Here is a 27,509-nt window from a genome sequence, read left to right as displayed (position 1 = left end):
GGTCATAACCAAAGTAGGGTATTAACAAAGCAGAGCGGCTTCAGGATGGAGACTGGCCAGACAGTTCCCCCATCTCATCAGTGTGTGGGAGAAGCTGCTGGCTCTGACAGAACATGATGCTGGGCGTCAGCTATGGTAACAGATTGCTCATAAGGCTAGCTGAGTGTGTATGTGTGAGAGAAACACACACACACACACACACACACACACACACACACACACACACACGATTCTTACTTCAAACAGCATTCTTTCTGGGTCTCTCCCAAGAACATGTTTTCCTCTTTTAAATCAGTTCCCTTCCCCCCTTCTCCTACAAAACAGTCAATGTTAGATTGTATTAAAAAAAGAAAGAAAAGAACATCAGAAAACAATCCAAGAACCAGTATTCAAAAGGGCCTGGACAGACTCAGCATGTTTTTTGTTAGTGGCTCTTTCTAGCTCTAAAGGGCTTCTGTCCTAGCATCTAGGCCCATCCTTATAAAGTTGCTCTTTGCTTTGTCTGGTCTTTGCCCTTAGCCTAGAGTAACTTCCCCATTTATGCTAGTCCTTGCTAATTTTCGTGGCCTGTTTGCATTTGGGTGACTTGTTTTTAAACTGAGAACAGTAAATAGAGCCACAGGCTCAAAGACAGAGCTGTTAGAATCTTTCTAACTGCTCTTATCTGGCTCATGGAGATGCTTTAGATCCTTAGGGTCCTACGCCATGGTGTCCCACATCTGAGCTTGATTTTCTTCTCTCTGCCCTGCACGGTGGTGGCAGAGATCCTGGCCTCCTTTTGGTTTAACTCTTGGCTGCGTGAAGGTGTGGTCAGAAGAAAGAAAAGGCCTTCTGCGCCTCAGGTTGATGGAACCATTGAGGTGCAAGTCAACCGGTGAGCAACAGCGTGTTTCTCAGGTTGCGTTTGAAATGGGTTGGGAATAACACTTGCTGTGAAAACATTATCAAAAATCTGCAAAATCAACACTCTTTCTTCCTGGTAAACATGAAAGGCTTGGCAGATGCACGTCCCTCACATGTGTTCAGCCAACTGCCGTTCAGGACACTGCACCTCCCTCTGCGGCTTATGGGTGCTAATTTAAGCCAGGATTGGCATTCCAGTCCTTTGCTGGGTAGAGCAGTGTGTTTCAACGCTTTAAAAAGCCGTGCCAGTCAATGGTGTAGCTGAACTTCACTGTGGTACACACCCTCCATCTGCAGTCAGGTGGACCCGACCTCTTGAGCAGGCAAATTGAATTTGGGAAATCTCTTTCCATCAGGATCCTCACCGTTTTAGTCACCCCATAACTTCTGTAATTCAAGAGGATTTATTTGTCAGAAAAATCAGCTCTCAGGGTTTGAAACAAATCCAAAAGGGACGTTTGCCACTGTGTGAAAACTGGTCTGTTCCTGCTGCTCTTTGGGAAGACCTCTGTGACTAGGGAAAACTTAGTTTGGCAACATAACGGCGTTGTTTCTGTCAACCAGAGCTATCTCTTGACTTTCTTGGAGGAAATACTCTGCAATCTTTGAACTGCCTGTTGTATGTCTTCATGCGTCCCCCCTTTTAAGTATCTTTATTAGGAGATGGACTGAAAGTCATTGCCCAGAAGAGCACAGTAGAGTTCTCCCCTCTAAATCCTTGGTGTGTGAGCTTTGCCAAGTCCTGTCTGGTCTTCTTTAGTCTTTTCCCTCATTCTCTCCTACCTCTCTCCCTCCTTCCCTCCTTCCCTCCCCCCCCTCTCCCCCCCCCCCTTTCTTTCTTTCGCCCAGGCTAGCCTTGAACTTGTGATGAACCCTCTAGCTTTAGTCTCTCAAGTGCTAGAGTGTACACTACCATTTCCATCTCTCAGTCTGTTCTTCACATGGACTGAAGCTTATGCTATAGGTACAACAGTGTGTTTATTGATACAGTAACATCTGACCAGAAGACCCTATTAGGAGCCTGTGGTGCTTGGATGGTAAGGCTGTAGATTCAGGGCTGGCTAAAATGGTGATAAGATCTGCTTCATTAGTGGTCGCTCAGTGTTGGACCTGACACATTGAAACTCTGAAAGACAACCCTGTGAATTGCACAGATTTGAGAGAGAGAGAGAGAGAGAGAGAGAGAGAGAGAGAGAGAGAGAGAGAGAATATGAGAATATGAGAATATGAGAATATGAGAATATGAGCATATGAATAATGAATTAGTTTCAGAGTCATTAGGACCTAAAAAGCACTTGTAAGATGAGTCTAGCATCTAGATTACCAAAACATCCTAAGCTGAATGTGGTGGTGCGTGCCCAAGTAGTCCTACCATTTAGGAAGTGAGTGGAGGCAGGAGGATGAGGGATTCTAGATCATTCTCTGCCACACAGTGAGTCTGACGTCAGTGTGGGCCATGTGAGTGAGACCTAGTGTTAAAGTAAAACACACATCCTCTATATGTGGAAGGTTAGGGTGACCAGACATTGAAAGAAGCTTGCAGGGGTGGGGTGGGGCTTGAGGAGTGCGTTGTGGGGGAAGAACCAGGCATTCAGAATGATCAGAAAGGAGTCATGATCCTGAGAGTGAGCACTACCTCTTCTCCCTCACAAACCATAAGGCAAGCCCCTCTGGGCTTAGTTTGGATTTACCTTCTGGATCTATTGAAGATCTCTCCACATGGGGCAATGCTTGGGCTAGAGCCCTAGAAGCCATACAAATTTGACTGACACTAGTTAATCCCCCTGTTTTCCATGGTTTCTCTTGTGAGAAATGTTCCTTCCATATGCATCGATTCCCCCAGGTCTGTGCTGTGTCTCCAGGCAGAGGTTAGCCTATTCTGTTTGTCTGTTTGTTCTTTTTAAATTCTCTGATGGTTTCCCACTCAGGCCTAGGCTTCAAGGTGGGAGCCGCTTTTGCTCTTGAAAATCATCCCCCAAACAACAGCAGAACCAAGCAGGACCCAGCTGGCTGAGTGGACCCAAGTATGTGGGTGCTCGGAGTACAGTGTATTCCAGTTTTAAACCCCAGGACATCTGACTTCACTCTGCAAGCATAGAGAGCTACTCGCTAGCCCCAGAGTGTATCAGGCTAGAATGGTAGGTCCCACAGGAGAGAATAAAGCAGGAAATCAGGGTGCAGTTGAGGGAGAGCTAGCGATGGGTAGGGCGATTTTTGCAGGGAGATACCAAAAAGAAATGCGCTAGAGGCTTCCTATTAGAAACAGAAAACGGTACAGTTGGGATGAAGCCAATTTGCAGTAAAGATCCCACCTCATGGCTGTAATTCATAAATAATATAAATTCTTAAAAAAAATCATGCCATCACATTGAGAAAAGGATTTTCTGGTTGTTGACTTGTTTGCTCTTGTGACTACCATGTCCAGGCCTATTTTTGTAGAATGAAAACTTGACATTGACTGACGGTCGATGAAGCAAAGGCCTAATTTATTTACTGCTTCCATATTAAATAGTTCCTCTCTCACCATAAAAAAGCAAAAGCCTTATTGTTTTGGGGCATGTCCAAAGAGCTCGTGTGTTTCCATATATGGATGTCCATGTGAATGGGAATGTAGTGCTTCCCACCTTTCTGTCATGGAGGGGGGATTACTTCCTAACTTTCCTAAACAATGAGAAATATTACCTTAATCAGGAGGATAGCTAAAATATAATGCTCTTGTTGGAAAGTGGGGTAAGATTGCCCTTAAATAGCATTTACATGTTACTTTTAAAGGGCCAGAGTTAGAAAGCATCTGCGCTTGTGGTACCTTAGCCCTTCCCCTCCTTTTCTTCTCTCCTTTCGAATGTTTTCTCTTGGGGCTGGAGAGATGTTCAGTAGGGAGAGTACTTGTTGAACAAGCATGAGAACCCAAGTTCAGATCCTGACACCCACCAAGAAGCTGGATGTAGCCATGTGCATGAGCCTATCACCCCAGCATGTGGCGTGCCTGCAGGAGGATTGCTGGAGCTAAGTGTCACCAGTCTAACCCCAAGTTCAGTGAAAGTTTCTCCTTTAAAGGGAATAGAGCGATAGAGTAGGACCAGAGGCCTTCCTCTGGCTTCCGAGAGGGCATGCACTCATCTTACCCCTCAGAGTTACTCATATAGTTTAGTAATCAAATCCATGGTGCCTCACCTGCTCTCCTCTAATACCTTGATTCCCCTAGCTGTATCTGTTTTGTCTTTTTTTTCTTCTTCTTTTTCCAAGACAGGGTTTCTCTGTGTAGTGGAGTCCTGGAACGTGTGTGTGTGTGTGTGTGTGTGTGTGTGTGTGTATGTATCTGTCTTCAGACACACCAGAAGAGGGCATCGGATCCCCGATCCCCATTACAGATGGTTATGAGCCACCATGTAGTTGCTTGGAGTTGAACTCAGGACCTCTGGAAGAGCAGTCAGTGCTCTTAACCACTGAGCCATCTCTCCAGCCCCTGTTTTGTATTTTTATTCCTGCCTTTAAAAATAACTGATGCCTTGCTACTCTGAGTACATTATCTGTTGACTCCCATTATGGAGCCTGAGGGGTTTGGCTCTTTTCCTTCTTCTCCTCCTCCCTGTACGCCACCCCCTTTTGTTTTTGGAGGAAGAAAAATCCTGTCTTGTCTTTGTGACAGTCATGAGTGCCACGCCTATTCTGAGGGGACAAGGGTTCCTTATGTGGAGTTAACATTTATAGCCTTTGACCTTTTGGGATTCTTTTTTTAGTCAGTTTTAAAGTCTGCTCCAAAATTCTAATTTACAGGTTTGAATTGGACAGTGCATGTTTGCCAGCTCCATCAACCTGAGGGAGGCCTGTCAATCGGGAGTGAAGTTAAGGCATGCCTGGGGGTTGTTTTCCAGACCAAGTTATGGACACAGGTCCATTTTACTAGTTTTGGCTTTTGTCACCAGAGCAGAATGTAGAGGGAATCCTCACCCAGGGGAAGTGGTTGCTGGGCTCTGGCTCCCTGGAGAGGCAAGAAGGTGCCTTCCTGAGCTCTTTATTAGGACACTCTCAAAGTGCTGGCCTTTGTTTGTATTTGGCTGGCAGTGCCCAGGATTTGCGAGCAGTGGGATGATGCCAGGGTCTTGGGGACCCAGCAAGAATCTGCATGGAGTCCTAAGAGCGCCACCTTTGCCATAGGGCTGCCCGAAGTCCAGACTTTCTGGTATAGCATGTGAGCTAGCTATTTCAAAGCGCTGACAGTTTCACTCGGTTCCAGGACTACCCCCAGCCATCTCTGAATTCTTGGTCTGTTTCCAGAGTCCATTCCTCCAGGCTTATCCTGTTTCCTCCAGGCTCCTGAGTGGCTCCCACTGCCTGTCCTTTGCTTGTCTGTTTATGGCCCCTCTGGGTTCTAAAGAGGCTCTCACTGAGGCTTCTGTCTGGGACCTTACCATCTTTGTCAGTCTTGAGGCATGAGAGAAGCCAACTGTGGTTTCCACGGTAAAATACTTGAAGACTAGGAATCTCCTTGTAAGGATGCTTGGACAGTACACGGTCGGTGTAGCTCTGTGTTCACCCCTCGGCACCAGAAGCTCACTTCTATAAGAAGCTGCTAGCCCAAGATGGATGGCCTTTCTTGGGGATTATTATCCCCACCCCCAGCTAAACTAACCCTTGTCTGGGACTTTGATTCACCTGGGAAGGATGAAAACGTCCTCCTCGTTAGAAAACTGTTCTTCCCGTTCTGGCAGGAGTGGTGTCAGGTAAATGGTAGGCGTGATAGAAATGTCAACCGGCATCGGGCCGCACCTCGAACCGAACCATCAATGGACTTGTATGCCCTACATAAGTCAGGGTTACACTTTCTGCCTTGTGCACCTCACTAGTCTCATTTGAACTTGCGGGATCTCGTGTCCCATTAGTGCAGAACATTGCATTAACCTATTTAAGGACACCGTCTCCTGGGGTTTCATTTCATTGTTGAGAAGTGTCACACTCTGCCTTTATTCTACACAAGTATCAAATGGTGACCTCTAAAACCCCGGGCTGCCAACCGTGCGGCTTAGTTCCCTGTCATTTCTTTATCTCTCACTTGATTTTTTTCACAGATCTCCCTGTATGCAGCCATCTATGTGTGAGTTTAATTTTAAATCCTTTTAGAGGAAAGGTTTTAAAAAGGGACCGAAGAGAGGGCTCAGTAGCAGCTCTTACAGAGGACCTCAGTTTGGTTCCCAGCACCCACATCAGGAGTTACAACTATTCATAACCGAAGCTTCAGGGAGTCTGTCACCTCTGGCCTCCGAGGGCTCCTGCCCTCACATGCACACATTCACACACACATGCATACATACACACGTGCACACAATTAAAAATAAATCTTTAAAAATATATATACACACATAATTAAAAATAAATCTTTAAAAAATGTTAAATAAAAACGATACATTGCTAGCTTTAAAACAACAGCCTGAAATTGAACGTTATGATACATGTATTTTAGTAATCGAAACCTTCTAGGAGGAGTAGGCCATGTTTGATGTAAGGAAGTTTTTGGCTTTGGGGCGAAGGGACAAGGTAATGGGGCTCACTTTGACCCCAGGGCCAGTCCATCTTTCACTCTGAGTGGCAGCATCTCACTCGAGTCCCCATGAACTATAAGGCTGGTGTTGGGAACCATGTTTTATATATTTAGGAATAGGTGTATTTCAGGACTTGGTAAAGGTGAGCTTGACCCTGTGGGGTGGCACAGTAATAGGAGGTGGAGGCAGGAGGATCTCGAATTCTGAATTTGTGGTTAGCCTCAGCTGAATTCTAGAACCTGTCCACAAATAAACTGTCCTGATGGACAGCTACTTGGTGTTCTCCAACTTGCTCTAGGGGTTAGCTTAGCCTTTTTAGCCTAAGATACTTGTAACCTCTGGAAAAATCTCTAAGGCACAGTGCATCAGAATGGTGAGCATTGCTCTTCCCATAGCTGTGGCATAAACTGTGTCAGAAATGGTTTAATGGGATAGCACCAAAGGGAGTTGTCATAAATTCCTATTTTCTAAGCAACCGCTGTGTTACGGAAGGGTTCAGTTTTATTTTTCTTCTTCACTGTGATTTTGATTTATGGGAGTCCGATAGGAAGGTATCAGTGACCTTAGGAATAATTAAAGCGTATTTTGAAATTCTGTCTTAGCACGGACCCAGCTTTGTGCCAAGGTACACAAAAGAGGTTCGGATTTTAAAAAATATTTTCAAAAATGCTCCTTTGAAATGGTAGACACTTTGATACCGAAAGAACATCGCTTTAGTGGGTGGGGTGCTTTGCCTTTTTTTTTTTTTTTCTTCCCTCTAGACAGGGTTTTTCTGTGTAGCCCTGGCTGCCCTGACACTCACTCTGTAGACCAGGCTGGCCTCAAACTCACAGATAACTGCCTACGTCTGTCTCCACTTCCCGAGTGGGAGGATTAAAGGCACGCACCATTGCCTGGCTGGGGTTCTTTTCTTCATGCTCAGAGTTAAACTTCTTAGATAAGGAATTCCTGTCACATATTCTGAGGGTTTCCAAGGGTGTGTGAGGCAGGATCTGACAGACGCATGTGTGCCTGCATTCCTGCTGTGGTGGCAAGTATACCCTTGCACTGGCTCCATTCGACAGCCAGTCGCAGGCTGTTCCTGACTTTTACTGCTTTTGTTGAATCTTCGGAGATGTTTGTTGTCCTCGGAAACTCAGTGTGACATTCAGTTTTTCAATAAAAATGATTTACCTCGAGGCCAGAGCTGGAGGGGCAGGGGCAGCAATAAAATAACATGTTTGCATGGAAGGTTAGCTCTGGGCATTTACTGTGAGACTTCCATTGTTTTCCTTGCTTTCTCTGATGAGTGCGAATTTCTTTTATATCAGAAAGGAACTGTCTTGTCCCGTGGAAAGCGTGAGTCCTTTTGAATCCGTTCTCAGTCTGTCCTAGGGGTAGCAAGGTGGAGAATATGGGAGGGGAATAACAGATGGAAACAGGACACAGGGAGCCAGGGTTGCCATGGGAACTGCGTCGCCAGCTTCCTGTCATCAAAGATGTCCTTTTGTTGTTATTTTTATGCCTATTTACTTCAAAATACTCTTTGCTTTGAGCATTATTTATTAATGCTATACCTGCTGTTGCTGGTCAGTCCTAGATGTAACTGCCCGTTAGAGTTGCCTGACTTGTTTAATGGAGGTGATGCTGTTTTAGCTGAGAGCAGATGTTTGGTGTTTGGGTCGGCCTTTCAGTTAGACCCTCATGGGTCTTCTCTCTTCGTTGCTGCCTGTGTGGGACTTTCTAGGCCACAGACCCAAGTTTAAGGTTCTGCAGTTAAAGTGATTTTGAACCTGGGTCTCTGTGTTCCCATGCGCTGCAGTTTCTCCCCATAAACCTGCCTTGATTTTATTTCCTTTTTTTAAAAATTGTAATAACATTCAACAATCAAACCCGGACACAGTCATTCAGTCGTGCTAACTCTTGGCTACCACATCCCTCACTGTCCTTAAAGTCAGCATAACTGGAACGGCAGCAGACATTCATCAAGTGAGCCCTTCCATGTGTCGCGTCACGTACTGTGCTCAGTGTCTGTGCAGATGATCTCGTGTGATCCTTACAGCTCCTCCGTGAGGCGTCGACAGTTAATTTCTTCACCTCGGTTTTATTGGTGGGGAAATCGAGGCTCAGGCATTGTGTGTGCGGTCTGCTCGAGGTCAGGTTTGAAAGCAACAGAGCTGAGATTTAAATCGCTCCTCAGTTACTGTTTGTGTACTTTTAGCCCTTGAGATCAGGACCTCAGCTTTGGATCACCCGAACGTCCCAGTCCATCACATCACCTTCCTGTGCCTCTGCTAGGACTCTGCTACGTGCCACAGGTCCCCAGCAGATGAGGTGACTGGACACCAGCGTTCCAGGAACGTTTTCTCTCACGCTCTGCCTGACGAGGTGTGAGCGGGAACTGCGTGTGTGGGAACTGAAGTTGGACTTGGATCCCACCTGGATTGCATTCTTCTGTGGAACCGGGGGCCTTAAGCAGTCCGGGGAGGCATTTCCCAACCACAGTGATGACCCTGCTTTGCTTCAGGGCAGTTTATCAGAATGCTTTCTCTTTTGTGGATTCAGGGAACACGGAGAGCCTCTAGTTCCTGTATCCTGGAGAGATAGGAAGTCTTGGGGAAGTGCTCCTTCTCAAAGGATGGCCTTACTCCCATGCCAGGACAGGGCGCTGAATAGCAGGTCGTACTTTTTATTGCGTCATGGACTTTTGATATCGGATGAAGACTTTGGTCTCCTTTCCTAAAGAACAGCCTTTCTGTTGAGCGTTATCCCTTCATAAGTCCATGAGGTGTGGGTCTTACTGTTTTCCCACTTCCGTGGATAAGGAAACTGAGTCAGCGAGGGGGAAAGGATTTGCCCATGGACAAATGTCTTTGCATATGATTTCAGTCCCAGTTTTAGCTCAGTTCCTGAGCCACCGTGTGTGTGACCTGAAGGTAGAAATTCATCTCTGCCCCCAGGGCTGTTGACCAGCCTGCCTGTCAGGGAAGTAGAAGGGAAAAAGGATTCTCTCATCTTCTCTTGTCTTCTGTTTTTTGAACAACAGTTAGGTGAGTTAGAATGTTGGTTTCTAAGTGTCCTTGTCTCCCAGAGATCCTACATAGTGACCTTGTTGGCATTTCACATTTGATGGGGCATCTGGCACTGTGGACTTCCCTCTGTTCTGACACCGCCAAGGCAGAGCTGGCCTGCTCTTTTTTTTTTTTTTTTTTTTTTTTTTTCGGAGCTGGGGACCGAACCCAGGGCCTTGCGCTTCCTAGGCAAGCGCTCTACCACTGAGCTAAATCCCCAACCCCTGGCCTGCTCTTTTGTAGATCAGGGAGGATGGGCTCTGGCTTCTTTAGGATGGGGACATTTGCACCAAAGCAAGTGGAAGTCACTGCCATTTAATGTGCCTTCAGTGTGACCCACAAGCAAAAGGTATGGCGTGTCTGTAGTTCCACCAAGATTAGGGGCTTAGAAATCGACTTAAGATCACTGACTGTGCTTCCCCTTGGTTTGAAGCCACAGTGGATATTTTCTTAGTGCTGTCATCCATCAGTGATAGCAGATTTTGTCATATTTCATATTCCTTTTCCTATCTCCCTCCTCCCTACCCGCCTGGAATTCCCACAGCAAGTGTTCTAAATATTATAGTATTGTGGAATAGCACCTCTGCAAAAGAACTCAAATGCCTGTAGTCTGCCCTCCCCTTTTGGAGAACTGGCAACAGGAGGAGGGATGCAGGAGCTTGCCCAAGGCCTCACAGCCTATCCGCAGCAGGGCCAGAACACAGATTGTCACCCTTCTCTGACCAAGTGCTTTATCTCATTCCTTAACTCCCTTTGCAAACAGATGCAACAGGGAACCACTTTTCCCTTATATGGCTGTACGCTCTGCTTCTTCCTTGACAGCAGAGGCTGGGTCAGTTCAGTCTCTCCTTCCTCCTCTAACTGCCTCCCCCACCATTTCAGTGCATGTCACGATGGGCCTTTCGTGAGAAGACCCATCTCCAGAGTCCTGAATGGGGTTAGGCTCACAGGTCATTCTATGATCATTGGTGACTTCTCAAACACAAGGGTAGATCCCTGCTGTAGAATCCCAGACCTTCCTCTTTCTATATACGGGAAAGATCTTCCTCTTTCCATTTGGTATGGTGATGAGTACAGCCAAGAGGGAAACTATCGAAAGCCAGAGTGCTAAGGGTTGGTTAGTGGCTGCTTTGGGGTTCTTCTCTAGCTGAGATCTGTCCTGGATACAAAGAACTCTGGATTTCTAGAACTTTGTCTGAGCTGGTCTGAATAGTGATGCTCAACATGCCTAGATTATAGCTCACCGGCTCACTACCCCTCGAGGCATACCTCTGGGAATGTTCATGGCCTTCTCTCTGCTGAGGAGAATTCCACTGCCTATTACTCAGCTCTCCCAGTTGCTCTGCCTTCTAAGGACAACTTTCTTCTGGTTAGCTCTGTTCCTGGGCTTCCTCATGTAGAGTCAGGGCAGTGAGTAGAGGCTGAAATTGGCGAGCCAGGGGATGGAGAGAGGGTCAGAGTTCTATGTGAATGTTTGTAAACAATGGCTGTACTTGTTTCTGGAAAGTTCAGCACTCGTGTGAGAGGAGGAGAAGCAGAAGCCAAAGGAGGTAGAAGGGAGAAAGAGTCTTTGAAGAGCAGACTGGGGGTGGAGGTGGGATGAAGAGCGGACGAGTCTTCATCTGCTGGGGAAGGTACAGAGAGATGCAGGAAAGACTTTAAAGCTACCTCCCTGTGCATCAAGAATTTAGCTCTGCTACATGGAAGTCTGGTTGTGTCTGGGTTTCCCCAGCATACCCAGGCAGGATGGTGGAGCTGACAGTTGAGTGGGTTTTGGAAATGCTTTGCATGAGGTCCCAGTGCTGCTATGTTGGAATCAGCACCTGTCAGTGACAGACGTCACTAGGTCACTTTCCTGCCGGTAAGGCACAGAAACAGGGCCAAGGATAGACTGGTCCCATCCTCCGTGTGTCATTGACTAGGTCTGGTGGTGCGCACACCTCTTATCCTAGTCTGAGGATGTTGAAGGGAGGAGGATAGGAAATCCAGGGTTCTCCTTGACTATATACAGTTGGATGCCAGCCGGAGCAGCACAAGACTGTCTCAAAACAAACAAAGACCCCCAAAGCACAGAAATATCATTTTCAGATTCAGTTGCTTGTTCCCTTTATACCCTGTCATCAAAAGCAGTTTGAGGTGATTTGGATTTAGTTAGAGGAATATGCCAGTTCATCCAGTTTTTGTGGTTACTATCAATTGAAAAGAAATTTGCTTTAAGGAAAAGATTGAATTTCCAGGCCACATTTTAGTCACAAAAATATTCTTGGGGAAGGATACTTTAATTTTGTTCTTTGAGAAACCGCTCTTTTGTACCGGTTTGAGGTGGGGTGTTTGGCTTAGATAAAGACTGCATTCTTCTGGCTGCCAGCCTCCTGGGGTCTAATTGATCTGTGCATACTGCCTGTCTAACATTCGTGTTCCATGACGAGCCTTCTCTGAGAGGCTAAAGGCCTAGAATCCGCAGGCTGCTGGGACTTGCAGGTCTGTGCATGGAGCCCTTTCTTTGTGTTGGCTCTGGGGACAGTAGGAACAGCACTTGTGCAGAAGAGTGGCCTTCAGAGAGCTCTGGCAATGCTTGATGCCACTGGGTCACGGCACAATCTTGTCAGCCTGCTTGCTGAGCCATTAGGTGCCATGACATTGTCTGCTTTACACATAGACACACATACACACACACACACACACACATGTACATGCACACGTGTAAATAAATACATATATATATAAAATACGTGCATATATTTTTGCCGTGCTGTGGATTGAACCCAGGACTTTGCATGTGCAAGGTAAGCTCTCTGCCACTTTGCAATACACTCAGCCTCCCTGTCCATACTGTTTGATCACCTTGACGACTTGTGTCCAGACAGGAAGTATCCGCCCCTTTCTTGTGCTTGAAACAATATCCAGAGCAGGTAGTCATTTCCTGCCTAGGTTTAAAAGATCTTGACAGTCTTTGGCGATGAAAAGGCTTGGGATCAATTCCTTCCCTCTCTACAGGCCATATGTCCCCTTTGCAGGCTGGCCTGTCAGACTGTTCACCGGAGAAGCCGAAGGCACTCCTAATAGTACTGGACCCAATTCCTTAGTTGTAAGTGAGTCCGAGATCTAGGTACCTAGGTGCTCCGGGCTCTTGTGTGCAGTGCAGATGGTATCTGTGTACGTCGTGGCTGGAGAACCACTGGGCCATAACCACTGCCGCAGGGTGATAACTAAGAGATCACAGTTTGTCCTTCTAAGAAAGCAGGGAAGAAGGAAGGGTGGATGTGTGAGGCGGTATGTGTGAGTGCTTCCAGTTATCTTCTCTCACTTGCCTGCCCTCAAACCCAAGCCCAGGGTCCGGGATGTTGTTACCATACCCACTTAGGGAGAAGGATAACTACGTGGGAGATGGACGCTTTGCTTAGCATCACATAGTTGGGTGGCTGTTGGCTTATGTCCTCTTTTCTATTATGGCTATGAGCTCAACACGAGAGGTTCCTCTCCAGTCTGATGGTGCAGTAGAATATGACAAGTAATATATGAGCTCACATTTACGAAGTAGCGAAGAAGTCCATTTTAGCATTTTATTAACCCAGCAGCTAGAAGAACGAGTGATCAGTATAAAAGCCTGGGGATCTGACCTAGGTTCTCAGCACGTATGCTATGGTTGTGTTGCTCAGTGTTCATTCTTGCACTTGGAGCAGGGGCTGTCTTTGACTCTTGTCTAACTTTGGGACTCCTTTCATCCTACTGGGTTTGCCTTGATGCTAACTATATTCATCTCCTAGGTGGGTGTGATATTAACGTCCTGTACCCTGGGCTTGGGTTTGAGGTGAAGCAAGTAAGAAAAGACAACAGAAAGCGCTCACACACCCATCCTTCCTTCTCCCCTGCCTTATCCAGCCTTGCTGTGAGGGGCTGTGCCTGGTCTTACTGTGGCTTGCTATGCCATATTTGGTTGATGTTTCTGGATGAAACATCCTTTCTGGGGATGGGGGCTGGGGAACTGCAGTCGAGATGTAATATATGAGAGAAGAATAAATAAGTAGGGAAAAAAAAACCCTACAAAAATAGCGAGTTACTTCATGTTCTCTTTCAGGTTGAGCCTTTGACGTTCACTGTATGTGTTAGCTAGTCCTGCCTCGGGTAATGCTGGTGTTTCAGCTCTGCAGCCATGTGGGCTAGTAGTCTCTCTACAAGATAGTGTAACTTCAGAATCTCTTGATAAGAGATGTATTTTATCTGGCTACCCAGGTAGCAGGGAGTCAGCAGTTTTCCAGATGACTGTTTTGCAAATACCTCAGCATGGGTCAGTGCCAGGCAGTCTGTGTGTCTGTCACCTGAGGGGGATACTGAAATGTCTTCATCAGGCTGCAGCCCCAAGTGCTCCTTCCGTGCAGCCTAATTGGGACTGGCTGTATGTTAGTCTGGGTAGTTTTACTCAGCTTCTCTGACTGTGTCTTTCCCCCTTTCCAGGGATGCTTGAATTTCACTCACTGTCTTTGGATGGGGAATGCTGGTGTGGTAGGAAGGGCAGTGAATTTGCACACTAAGGGTCCTTTCCCTCCTCTATAGACACTCCTGCCAGGAAAGGCAAGGTCAAGAAACCAGCATATTTAGGGAGAACAGGATACTGTGTACTTAAGATGTGTTTTCCTCTGGCGGTTTGTTTAAAAAACGTGTTTGCTGACAATCTAAGAGGGTTGGCCCCTACAGGGCCACAGCCCAAGGGTATAAAATCTCAAATATCTCGGAGGCCAGGCAGGCAGCTAAGGCTAAGATCAAACTGGGTGGAATGTTCTTGTTTTTGTGGGGTGGGACGGACATAAGACACTTTTGGTTTTTCTTTTTCTGTTGATAGGGAAATATTTTTTTAATAGAAAACCAGTGCATGCACCCATGATAAATGGCATCAACTTGGGGCTCTAGGGTTGGACAGATGCCTGAAAATACTTTGACCATCTAGAAATGGCTACTATCCAATTCCATAAAGCTGTGACTCTTGAGGCTTAGTGTCACCACATCTTGCTATATTTAAGGAAAAGCCACCCTGTAAAATTATAGATCTTTGGCTTAATAATTTAAAAAAATAGAAATAATTACAGACTGATAGAAAGTGGCAAAGTACTGCTTCTTTAAATGGTAACATTTTGGACGACTATAATACAGCGTCTAGTTCAAGAAGCTGACATTGCTACAGTGTATCCACATTGTTCTATAAACTCTATTATAGATCTTTTCCACTGGGATTTATTTGTTCTCCTGTGTGTGTGTGTGTGTGTGTGTGTGAGAGAGAGAGAGAGAGAGAGAGAGAGAGAGAGAGAGAGAGAGAGAGAGAGATCCTGTGTGGTTTTACTATGTGTACCATGTATATAATAACAGCTACAATTGAAATCTTTGGGAACCAGGTGCAGTGCACATGCCTGTAATCCCAGCATGTGGAAGTTAGAAGCAGGAGGATGAAGAGTTCAAATGTAGCTTGGACTGTACAGTGAGTGCCAAACTAGCGGTGACTACATTAGATTCAAGTATGAAGGTGTAGACACACACACACACACACACACACACACACACACACACACACACACATACACTTGAATTTTACATTGTTTGGGCAAATAAACTGAGAACTCTGTTGAGGTCCACAGAACATGCCTTAGGCCTGGTAAGGCCTGACGAGTCTCGAATTTTCAACCTCTAGTCTGCCTGTTTTTGTTGGTTTGCTTGTTTTTTCTTTTTTGATCAGATAAAATTTATGCTAAATAAAATTCACTATTTAACCATTTCTAAGTAGGCAGTTCAGCATTTTCCAGCATATATCAAGTTGTGCCAATCATTGACACTTTTTTCTGCATATCTTAAAGAAGCCCCTTGTCCATCAGCCTTCATGTTCATTCCCCTCTTCCCCATCCTTTGGCCTCCAGTAATCTACTTTCAATCCATGGCTTGTCTGCTCCAGACGTTTATGTAAATGGAATCATATAATAAGGTTTTTGCTTGTTTGTTTCTGGCTGGATGTTTTCATCTTACCAAGGATGGGATTTGAGACCAGAGAAGGAAAATGACATTTCTGTGATTATATGGCGGAGGAAAGGCTGTCTGCACTCATTCTGTTGTACCACAGCTATCTGGCTCTCCCCATCCCGTTGCCGGTATAATGATCATAGTGTCATGGTCATGATTTCTTTTAGGGAGGTTTGAACTAACATACTTATCAGTAGGGCATTTCCTGTTGTGTAAAAGTTCTTCAGGTCACTGTGGATATGGGAATTGGAAATCAGAAAACAAGGCGTGTGGTTCAGGTCAACATATTTTTCTTAGAACCAACAAGTGCATGTTAGATTGGGTGCTGGCTGTTAAGGGACACTCAATTAAGAAAATAGGTAGATGAAAGATGGTTTTTGGACATTGACATAAATACTGGGATAGTGGGGAAGGACACCAGGCCCAGGCCAGGGTGGAGGAAGCTCGAGGATTAGAAGGAAGCTAATGGCAATGAGATGGCAGAAAGAGGGTTAGACTTTTATAATGGGCTCTATAGCACCAACTGTAAGTTCATTAGTGGTGACAGGGGGGAGTGGGGGATATGAAGATGTGGTTCCGGGGTGACTTTGCCAGCTACCCCAGTCCATATCTGAAGTTCTCAAATGGTGTATGGCTGAATGGAGGCAGAGTAGGAGAAGCCCGATTTGATAACCAAGTCTCCATGGAAACCCCAGTCTGAGCAGTTAGGAGATGCGGTACAGGATATATATGGGAGCTAGTATCCAGGTAGGGACAGAGTTGGAGAGTCACAGACAGCTAACGGCACCAGAAGACTCATCCCAAAGCCATGCTATGAAACACATTCAGGGAGCCCTCAGCCACGTTCCATTCACATGGTGACTTGTCTGCCTCATACTGAGCACAGGTTATGAGCCAGGAACTGTTGTAGTCCTAGGGTTATACAAATGAACAGGCCAGTTAAGATCCTCGCTGTTTTGAAGGGGATAAATATGATAATAGTCGGCCATGGAAAGGAGCCTTTGCTGCTGAGAGTAAGGCTTGGGACTCAACTGGCCTTGGTCAAGAGGTAATGTTTCCTCTGAGCTCTTAATGCTGAGAACGACCCATCCTTGGCAAGAGATAGGGAAAGAGGTTTTGCTATCTATTTTATTCTTTTATGCAATAGAAATATCAAATTCTATTACTACTAAATGCAAGTAGCATTATGCTGTATGGAATGGGTAGTCTCTGACCATTTATGGTGTGCTTGGCTTCATTGAGATGTTCTCAAGGGCACCAAATCAGATAGACTAGATATCTGTGGAAGTTTGGTCCTAAACTTAACAGTCTTTGGGTGGGGAGCAGGGAAGAAACCGTCAGCTTGGGGGAAGGAAACACATACATATTCAAGTAGAAGAAAAAGCATTACTCTGAATCATTTAAAGTAGGTATGCTTTTATAATTTTTTTAAAAGGGAAGCTAAGATTTTTTTTTCTGGTTTCTGGCTACTTCTGTTGTACTTTATGAGTATTGTGTCATTCAGAGGCCTTGGAAACATTCATTTTTCCTCCTACTGGATTTGTGGACTAGGTGGGAGAGCTTAAAAAAGCTCTCCATGACCCACTTCCTGTGCAAATGGATGTGGGAGGAAGAGGTTGGGCTGGCACTGGGACTGAGTGGAGAGGAAGCCTCAGTGGAGTTCAATCCCTTAGGATGTTGGCATGCGTGATAGCCCCTGTGATCCCAGAACTCCCTTTCAAGGTTCAAGAGGGGTTAATTTTGCAAGTTATAAAGTGATCTTAAGTAGGATAACCAAGGCAGTGTCATATGAAAGCAAACCAGAAGGGTCAAGTACTGGGATTTTGCATCCTTCTCAACCTGGTTGGTTGGCCTTTTCTCTCTTGGGCTCTGGATTTGTTGCTGGTAGGAGAGAGAAGTCTGCCATGAGCTTGGGAAGTGAGTCAAGCCTTGCATGAAGAAGAGAGAGAACAGCCAAGTCTGGCTGGGTGGCATGAAATTCGGGGCATATTTTGACAGAAACCAGAGTTTTGAGGCACGGTATTGGGATACGCGACTTGCTGTCAAACTTGGAACTTGACAGCAAGCAACACCAATCAAAAGGCAGAGCAGCATGGGACAGACCCTTGTCTATCTGTGGCCTGGGACAAGATGCACTGTCAACATAGAAGTGGTCCGTGCTGTGATGGAGATACAGCAAAGGTTTCTGAGGCCATTGGGCATGAGAACTCCTGGGGCTGGAGTGGGTTGGTGGGTCCTGGCTGACATTTGGTAGGAATGGGTGTAGCCGAGATGGATTTACAGCAGCTGATGCCGCTTTGTGGTCTTGGGATGGAGTTGAGAAGAAGAGGCCGCAGCTGAGGGAGGTGAGCTCAAGGTCTTTAGCAGGGCCCGAAACAAAAACTGCCATGTCTTTTGAGGCACTGGTCTAGAGAAGTGTCTTGTTTTAGGCCAGGTATGTTAGAACTGTAGGAAAAGGGACGAATCATTTGAAAATTGAGGGCTCCCAGGAGGGGAACAGTCTCTTTGCATTCCCCAAACTCACCACCACCTCATACAAGAAATAAACTTGATTTCTGGCCCAAGTGGGGGTTACTTAGGTTGGAGTGGGATCCTGGGAGGTCTCTTTGTTTTTTTGAGGAGAGTGGAGCTCCTTGTTTGACCTATTGTTCCTATTAGCTAGCTGTGGATTTCTCTGGTGTTGGCTCTCTGAAGGTCACCTGCTAACACCTGGGGAGGGAGAGCTCTCTTCAGGCTGGTCCATTCAGCAAAGCAGTTTGCTCCAATCCATCATCTTTGTGGCACATACATTTACTTTGCCATTTTTGGCTTGGGATGACTCAAGCCATTCCACGACCACAAAGTGGAAATCTGCAAAGAGTACTCAGCCGGCTTGGCAGAGCTCCACACCTTACACTCATCTGCACTGCTTGCCCTTTGATGGGCAGGAGGGACCTGGGCAGAATGCTTATGTCCCGAATCTGTTCCTCGAAGGCCAGCTGATGTCTGGAGAGGTGCGGATCCTTTGTCCTGCTGGAGGACAGCTATGTAGGGACGCAGGTCTGCTGTTGGGACTAGGCAGCCTTCTTTTCAACTAGGAACAGGTAGACGGGGTGTATGCTGATGAAGAGAGGGAGGCCTGTCTCACTTACCTGGTGTCCGTTCTTGCTTCCTGCAGTCTGTCTTCGGTTTAATGGAGTTGAGTAGGCAATGACTGTCACCATGGAGTAGAAAAGAGAATGAATAAATCTCCTGTAAGCAGCATTCTTGGCGTTTTCCTGCAAGATGCTTAGTTAGTGACCTTGAAGAGATTATTCTGGAACTTCCGTGCTCTTGGGTAAAATGTACCCATCCACGGCTGGGTGCCGGAATCTGCTTCCCGTAAACTGGGAGACATTGGGCTGTCAAACCAAAATAGTTTAGTTCTTAGCGATTCCAGTGAAATTCTGTCCACCATTCAGGGGGACCGTGTCTTGTTCTCTCACACTGGCCTTAACCTGTGTACATGCAGTGCCATCTACCAGGTTCCTACAAATGCTGGGTTATATTATGCAAGGCAATGGTTGGGTTTTTGGTTTTCGTTTCATTTTGTTTTGTTTTTTGGTTGTTTTTCTTTGTTTAAGATCAACAAGGTAAGAAGGGAGTCGGATGAAGCTAAAGTAGATGGCTTTCCAGGTGTCCTTGCATTTGCCTGCGTTGTCCCATGGTCAGGGATGTGTACCCTCTCTTTCTTGCCCCTCTTCCAACCAGGCTTTGGAGTTTTCCCAGTCTTCTGTTCACGCTAGGAAAAGTGACTCTGCTTCTGCTGCACTAGGTGCTCCCGCTCAGTGCTCCCGCTCAGTGCTCCCGCTCAGTGCTCCTGCTCAGTGCTCCCACTCAGCGCTCCCGCTCAGCACTCCCGCATCTCCTGAGCTTGCCCATTCAGTGTCAAGGCTGGGCCCTTCTCAGGACAGCTCAAGGGCTCTGCTGACTTTGTATCTCTGTCACCTCACACTCTCTGGTATGCAATAGAGCTCAGCAAACAAATCAATAAATTCTTTGAGAGAATGATATAAATAACTCTTACCACCTTAAAGCTGAGTGCTGCCAGCGCATTACAGTGCTGGTATCTTTATATACAAGCATACATAGTTGTCTCCCTTTTGTTCTTCTGTGGATGTGCTAGAGATAAAACCTAGAGCCCTCCACATCCTAGGCAAGTGTTCTACATCTCCAGCCCTTAGCTTTCTCTTTAACGGTTTATTTTTATCTACGTGTGAGTGTTTGCCTTGCATGCGTGTATGTGTGGCACATTCGTGCAATGCCTGGGGAAGCCAGATGAGGGTGCCTGTTCCCTGGAGCTGGAGTTACGGATGGTTCTAAGTTGTTCTGTGGGTGCTAGGAACTGACCCAGGTTCTCTACAAAAGCAGAGGCAAATGAGGCCTGTGAGGAATGCAGGTCACAGTTTTCTGTGCAGTTTTCTGGGTTTGTACCGCTGGGGTGGCCGCTGTTTACTCCCAGATCACCATGTTGGCTGTGTTTACAGATGTAACTGTGGGCTTTTCTACTTGCCCCCAATTCCCAAATAGAGACTTATTATTTGTGAATAAATGCCTAGGCCATAAGCTAGGTCTATTTCCCGACTAGCTTGTCATTTATATTAACCCATTTTTACTATCCTCTGTCTGCCACATGCATAGTTACTGCTCCTCAGTTCCTTCAGAACATTCTGGTCAGACGTTCTGACTTTGGGTGGGGAATCTTCCTGCCTGCATATTTCCCAGGGTTCCTCTCTCTTTGCCGGATGTCCCACCTTCTAATCCTGCCTCAGCTTATTGGCCATCAGTTTTTTACTGACAGCTGATGCTTCCACATAGTAAACAGAGATTATCCCTACATACAGATCTTATCTGTTTGAAGTTTATCATCATCATCATCATCATCATCATCATCATCATCATCATCATCATCATCATCATCATCTTAATTTATTCCGTGTGTGTGTGTGTGTGTGTGTGTGTGTGTCTGTGTACATAGAGGTCAGAGGACAACGTTTGAGAGTGAGTTTTCTCATTGTACTGTGGGTTCTGGAGTTTGAACTTAGTTTCTCAGGCTTGTGTGGCGAGATTTTTCAGGCTTAAGATGCCTGAGCTTTTCTGTGGCATTCCTGAGTTTTAACCTCAGTCTGAGGGTGCCAGGATATATGAAGTGGGGTGCGGTGTTGTGTCCCCACAGTCTAAACAACTCTTCACTTTCTGCTTGTAACCCGGTTATAGATGTGGTCTGGAGCCTCCTTGTGCCCGAGATCCTGTCACTGCAGTGGGAACTGTTTACATGTGTGACCTGAAGACTATTGGCCCGTTGTGGGAAATGAGACTGAGCCAGAGATTTAGGCTGGAGGAGAGGCATGAGAGCTTTGGGCCTGAGGGGTTGTTTAGCAGTTGGGCTGAGATGAGCCTGCTGAGGTAGGTAAGGCCAGCCTGTTTGTGGTTTACTCAGAATGATTTATGTGTTGTTTCAGGAGGTTGGCACCCGTTGGAAGACTCTGAGATCCTCTCTGCCCAGAACTCCGGGACCAATGCATCTTCCCACCACCTTAAAACACTGGTGAATCCATGCTCTTGTTTCCTTCCTCCTATAGCAGGGGAGGGAAGTCCTGACCTCGCTCTGTGATTTGCAGATAGGGTGTTCATCTTTTTTCTCCGTGGAGGAAAGTCTGCAGGCTGGCGTGTTAGTTACTTTTCTATTCTCTGATAAAACACCATGAGCGAGGCACTTCTAGAAGGGAGGCGGGGCTTATCATCCCAGAGGAATAAGAGCACACACGTCACAGCAGGGGATTGTGGCAGCAGGTGGCAGGCACGTGGCAGGGACAGCTGGGAACTCCCACCATCAACTATAAGTAGCAGCAAACTGAGTGAGTGAACTGGGAATGGCATGTGGCTTTGAAGCTTCAAAGACGGCCCACCTTGATTCACTTCCTGTAGCAAAGGCCCAATTCTTAAACCTGTCTACACAGTATCACCAGCTGGGGACCAAGTATTCAAACATCCAGGCCTGTGGGGAACACTCTTATTCACACCGCCATAGCTGCCGAGTTTACTGTGGGATCTAGAATAATTGTGTGATTTCTGGGGTTCAGTCAGCAGAGTACATCTTGAATTGTTTACACTTTGGGGTTGCTTGCTTTGAAGTCTAAAGGAGATGATAAATGTGAAAATACTTCCGAGGGAGGTGTTAGGCAGATACAGTGTAACACTGTGGGCTTCTGAGATACCCTGCAGCTCACTTCTCTCTCACAGATTTTACCTTAATTACGTAGTCTTCCGAGCATCCCACAAATAGCTCTAAGAAACAGCTGCTCCAGGCAGGTCACTGCAGCCCAGGGCTAGACGGAGTCTTCCTGTCTTGCTTTGTGACGCTCACCTTTACCTGCTTTATCTGCTTCCTGAGAGACAAGACTCTAAAGCCTGTCATGTCTGAGTTAACTAATGTATCCTCCTGGATGTACAGGTTGGTGATGTAGGTTTTTAAATACTTGTTTTTTGAGACCTCTAGGGTGGTTCTGTAAGATATTTGTATTTTTTTCCGTTTTAAGTTTACTGCCACTCTGGTTCTGTTTTATTTTACACGCACATGCGCACGCGCGCGCACACACACACACACACACACACACACACACACACACACACACACATATGAACACACAAAGGTAAAGCCTTTGACGCAGGCAGCATCAGCATGACGGAGGAACCGGAAGTTGGCCAGTTTGGCTGGACTTGGTCTGGAGATGGTTTAGGGTGGGAGCGATGGGCACCAGATCGTATAGGCCACGGTGAAGAGTTTGGGTTTTCCTTTGTCTGGGTGATTGGATTGTACTGGAGAAGCTTAAGTAAAGTAGTCGATGTGACCCTCTACTATAAAATCATTCTTCAGGCTCCTGAATGGATACTAGAAATGAGGGCAATAGGACCTTGGGGTAACTTTCGAGAGACCTTGTCAGTTGCCAGGTGATGGGTAGAGGTGCGGCCTGGACCACAGAGTGATGGTAAGTGGTAAGGTTCAGTTATGCCTGGAAGAGAGAGTCTGAAGGTCATTGTGGGATGGGAAAACAGAGTCTGCAGGTCAGCGTGGGGAAGAGTCAAAGCTAAGCTAGGATTTTTGGCCGGGTAAATGACACCATCATATATTGAGGTGGGGAACAAAGAGGGACCCTAAAAATTTGATTTCAAGGCTGGAGGTGTAGCTCTGTTGATAGAGTACTTATCCGAGGGGCCCAGAAATCTTAGTTTGATTCCTCAGCACCATATAAACTTAGTACTAGGGCTCAGCATGTGGAGACACAAGGGCCCTAAGTTCAAGGTTAACCTCGGCTGTGTAGTGGGCTTGAGGCCAGTCTGGATAGTATGACTCTCAGAAAGAAGTTTCACTTGAGCCGTATTAATTTTGAGATGCCCACTCACCATTATCACAGAGAAATGATAGCGCCTGAGGCTGGAAAGGTGTCTGTGAGGTTTATCAGCCCTGATGAGGTCTGGAGACTGGATGGGGTCCTGTGTAGGATTTTGACAGAGAAAAGAAAGAGGCACAGGGTGTTTGTTTTTCTGGATAAAATCTAGGAAGTAAACTAAGGTCTGGTGAGATGGCTCAGAGAGTAAAGGCACTGACTGCCAAGCGTGAGAAAGGAGACCAATTCTCAGGACCCACGTGGTGGAAGGAGAGAGCCAACTCCCTTAAATTCTCCTCTGCCTACTTCTGCTGTGACATGTGCACATGCACGTTATACATGTGCACACATTCGCTACATACATGTGATGGGGAATTTTGTGAAGAAGCAAACTAAGGACATATGCAAGAGAATATGGTTTGATTCCTCTTGGCTATGCACTGTACAAATGAGATAAAGATATGAAAATGGTAACAAAGCCCCCTCTTGTATACAAAGTTTAAACATTGTGGTGTCGCCAGATCAAGAAAATTCATTCTAGTTTTGCACAATTAAAAATCTGTTTGCTGAGAGAATTTATAAGCTGCATTTGTGCAGTTGTCACATGACTGCTTTTGGCTGGCAAGCTGAAAGACCAGCATCCCTTGCCAATAACCTGTAAACTGCATTGTTTTTCCTATGGGCGGAGTCTTGACAAGCTCATTTCTGGCTGACTTGAATTTACTGCTTATCCCTGTTGAGGTTTGGTCTTGCTGTGTATTGTAATATTAAGTGTGGGCCCCCAAGACCTGGAGTCCACATGTAGACCAAGGGACGCTAAATGACCCTGTCCCCTAGTTATTTCTGATTGGTAAATAAAGATGCCAATAGGCAGTAGCTGGGCAGGAGAGACACAGGTGGGGTTTAGGATTCCTGGGTGTGGGGTTGGAGGGAAATGATGAAGTGAGAATGTGGGTGAGGGCTGGCCAATTGGAAAACAGAGTGAGTAATAACTCGGGGTTATTGATAAAAAAAATAAATTTTAATAGCATCCAGGGTAGACACCCGCCCACTTCTAATGCTGTGTAAAATTTATTGTAAATATAAAGGTTGTGCGTGCGCCTTTTATCTGGGAACTAAATGGTCAAAGGTAGGATAAAAACTCTAGATTGGGATTAAAAATTTCTGCAACGCATAACCCTTCAGATTTTCTTTTCATTCCATGATTATGTTATCCAGTGGTAATAAACTGAAGGCCCACTCTGGCTTATTTCCACAGAAAGATATGATAAAATTCTATGAAAAGGGTCTGGAGAGGTGGCTCAAATCCAGTGCCAGGGGAACCGGCACCTCTGACCTCCTAATGCACCCACACACGTGCACACATCCACACACATACATACATACCTGTACGCATGATCAAAAATTAATATCCGGGGTTGGGGATTTAGCTCAGTGGTAGAGCGCTTGCCTAGGAAGTGCAAGGCCCTGGGTTCGGTTCCCAGCTCCAAAAAAAAAAATATCCAACGAAGGGTAATGGGCAGCAGAGGACCACAGTAACAGTTAGAGCATAAAGAGCAGAATAAATATAACTGCAAAACATGCGTGTGGGGTTTGTCATCCCCAAATGCCAAGGGCTCATGGGAGAGAACCAGTCTTGAATCTCATACATTTTCATCTTACTTCTGTGATTCTGGCGCGAAGTGCAGGTGCTCTGTGCTGGTTTCATTCACTGTTTCCTTCCTGTGATTCACCCACTGAGCTTCCTCAGGATCTCACTGGTCTCCTTAGTTTACCCATTTCAGGCTTCCTGAATGTTTCTTTTCCTTTTCTCCAGCTTCCGAGGACCTTCCCTGTCCCTCTCCTAACACCTGTTTTAAAGCCTGTCTGCCGTCAGGATAGCCCTACCCTTAACCCCAAGGCTCCTGAAGGTCTCCAGGGGTGTCTTCCCCGTGTCTACCTGACCTACTCAGCCCTGTGTGGAAAAGATGCCTTAATAGAAAGACTTTGAATACAGGGTGATAGCAGCATTCCAAAGTGATTTAATCCCAGGCACCTGACTTGTTTGAGCATGTGCTTGAAGATGCCAGGCTTTTAGGGAGAATATTTAGAATGAGCTTCTGGTACACCTAGGATGTATGTGTGAGGGCTTGTGACATGCTGCCTTTGACAGTGGTTAGGGTCACCACAGGCTTCAGTGTCTTTTATAGTATCAGCCTTGCCTTTCATGTCTTCTGATCTCACAGAGTAGAACCGTAATGAGAACAAAACCCATATAACATAACTATCAGTTGTTGGGGAGGACATCTGCTTGGTTCGGTTCTTCAGTGAGTGATCCCAGGAATGAAAACAAATGGGACATCCTCATGGCCCCGGAAATAAAGAGTGGTAGAGCATGTAAGACAGGAGAGTCTGGGCAGTAAGGTGGCTTAACCGGTGAAAGAAGCACTTGCAGTGTAAGCCTGACAGCCTGAGCCTGGTCGCTGGAGTCCCTGACCACTCAGAGATGGAAGGAGAGAACCAGCTCCACAGTTTTCCTCAGACCTCCCCACACATGTTCCCACGCGTATATCATTTGTACATGCAAAAGAATAATCTGAAGAATGTATTGTAATGGATATCTTCCTCAAGCTTTTTTGTTTGTTTGTTTGCTTTACTTTGCTTTTTTGGGGGAAAATCAAAAGATAGACTCAGAGCTTCAGACTTCCAGACCATTTCAAGTTGAACCTTTTGGTGGGAAGGGGGCAGCGATGTGGGGAGGGGGTTAACCTTTCTCTCAGTGTTCTCCTTGGTACTCATGTTTTTCGCATGACTTACTGTGTTGTTACACAGGACCACGGTAGCATTCCTTTTCATTAAGTTCTCTTGTCTCTTGGCCTGTATCCGTTCTTGCTCAGTTTATCTTGATTGAAGTCGTTATCTGTTCACAGTGCCTGTTGTCTGTCATTATTGACAACTTGGTCTATTATTGGTGACTTAAGTTTCGAAGGTTTGCATGCATGGGGTATGACATTCAGGCCTGTTTCTTCCCTTCTTCTGCTCTTAATTTCTGAAGATATATTAAAGTATTTTTAATGAACACCTTATTTAGCTGTTTTAGGCAACTCAGGATTTTAGTTATGGCTTTGTTACCATAATCTGGCTCTCAGATAAGGCTATTTCAAGTTAATTTCACCACACCCTTTAGAGAGAAATCTTAATTTTTTTCATAGATTCACTTATTTTGTATACATGAGTAGTTTCCCTGCGTGTATGTCTGTGTACTGTGTGTGTGCCTGGTGCCTATTGGAGGTCAGAAGAGGCATAGGATCCCCTGGAAATGGAGTTACAGATGTTGTAAGATACCATGCGGGTGCTGGGAACTGAATCTAGGTCCTCTGAGAAAGCATCAAGTGGAATTGTTACTGCTGTAGAACACACTTTAAGGTCTGGAATCCGTTGCGTTTGCTGGTTTCCAATCTCAGAGTTCAGAAAGATTAAAATACAATCCAAACTCTTTATTGTCTTAAAAATCTGTCAGGACTGGAGAGATGGCTCAGAATGGTTAGACGCACTCGCTGTAGGACCACCAGAACCCAAGCTGGCATCCCAGAACCCCTGGAACAAGCTGGTGTGGTCGCACTTGTACGTGCAACTACACTGTTGGGGTCAGAGACAGGAGTAGCACTGGGGCTCGATGGCTCTAGATTAGTTGAGAGCACCCACATTTCAGACTCAGGAGAGATCCCATTTCAAAAGAATTAGGTGGAAGGAATAGCCTCCGTGTTCCCATGTACCTGCATATACATGTACAGATGACACTGTCTCCTCCCCTCTCCTCCCCTCCCCTCCCCTCCTCTCCTCTCCTTTCCTCTTCTCTCCCCCTCCCTCCTTTCTATCTCCTTTCTATTTTCCTATCAGTGGAAGCTTCTTCAGACTCAGGGAGAGCCCATCTCTCAAAAGGTGGAGTGATGAGTGTCCTTTGGCTTTCATGTACCTTTATGTGCACACATCTGAACATGGGTGTGCATAACATTCTCTCTCTTTGTCTCTCTCTGTCTGTCTCTCCCTCCATCATAGGAAAATAGTAACAGTTTAGTTTGCGTAAGTTGATGGGAAGACATAGAGACGTGTCTGTTGGGTGGCCTCTGCAGCCTCATTGTCTTAGTACTTCTTAGGCTGCAGCTTTACTCTGTTACTAGTGATTTGTACACCTATTGTCTGGCCAAAACTCAGTTTGTGCAGCATTAACATTCTTAGATATTGATGTTTTCCCAAGAGATTTACACATTTTGTTTTAAATGTTTTAAACGAGCAGGAAATGATATCACATGCTGGCCATGTGTAGAAACGAGATATTTTCTCCCCTTCCACCTAATAACTACTATAAGTACAGATAAAATATTTCTTGACTTTTCTTTTTCTTTCCTGTTTTGGGGACAAAAACATTAGGTTGAACTTAGGGTTTCCCCTAGAGCAAGGAGATTGTCATTATAGCCAGTGATTTACTGCCCGTCATCTGACAGAATCATCCCAGTTGTCCCAGGGACGGAGTTAGACCGAGCACCTTCTGATGCTGACAGGACAGTAATGCTTTCATCTTTCGGTCCCCTTGTCAACAGAGGTGACTCTTTCGGTGTTTCCCTCAA

General features: G+C 45.9%; 1 protein-coding gene across 49 annotated transcripts in view; it reads left to right on the top strand.

Moving 5' to 3' along the window:
• Sorbs1 (sorbin and SH3 domain containing 1) overlaps positions 1-27,509 on the top strand; it is a 222,725-nt gene that overhangs the window by 39,592 nt on the left and 155,624 nt on the right. For 32 of the 49 annotated variants that reach the window (XM_087590904.1, XM_087590821.1, XM_087590794.1 and 29 more), the window contains 1 exon segment: positions 20,977-21,062. The exons of the other annotated variants lie outside the window; for them this stretch is intronic. The gene's annotated coding sequence lies outside the window, so the exon portion shown is untranslated. 49 annotated transcript variants of the gene reach the window in all.

This window comes from Rattus norvegicus, chromosome 1 (assembly GCF_021556685.1).
Source record: "Rattus norvegicus strain SHRSP/BbbUtx chromosome 1, alternate assembly SHRSP_T2T, whole genome shotgun sequence".
Classification (NCBI taxonomy): Eukaryota; Metazoa; Chordata; class Mammalia; order Rodentia; family Muridae; genus Rattus; species Rattus norvegicus.
The sequence above is the reverse complement of the archived record's forward strand: the minus strand, read 5'-3'. Positions and strand labels throughout refer to the sequence as shown.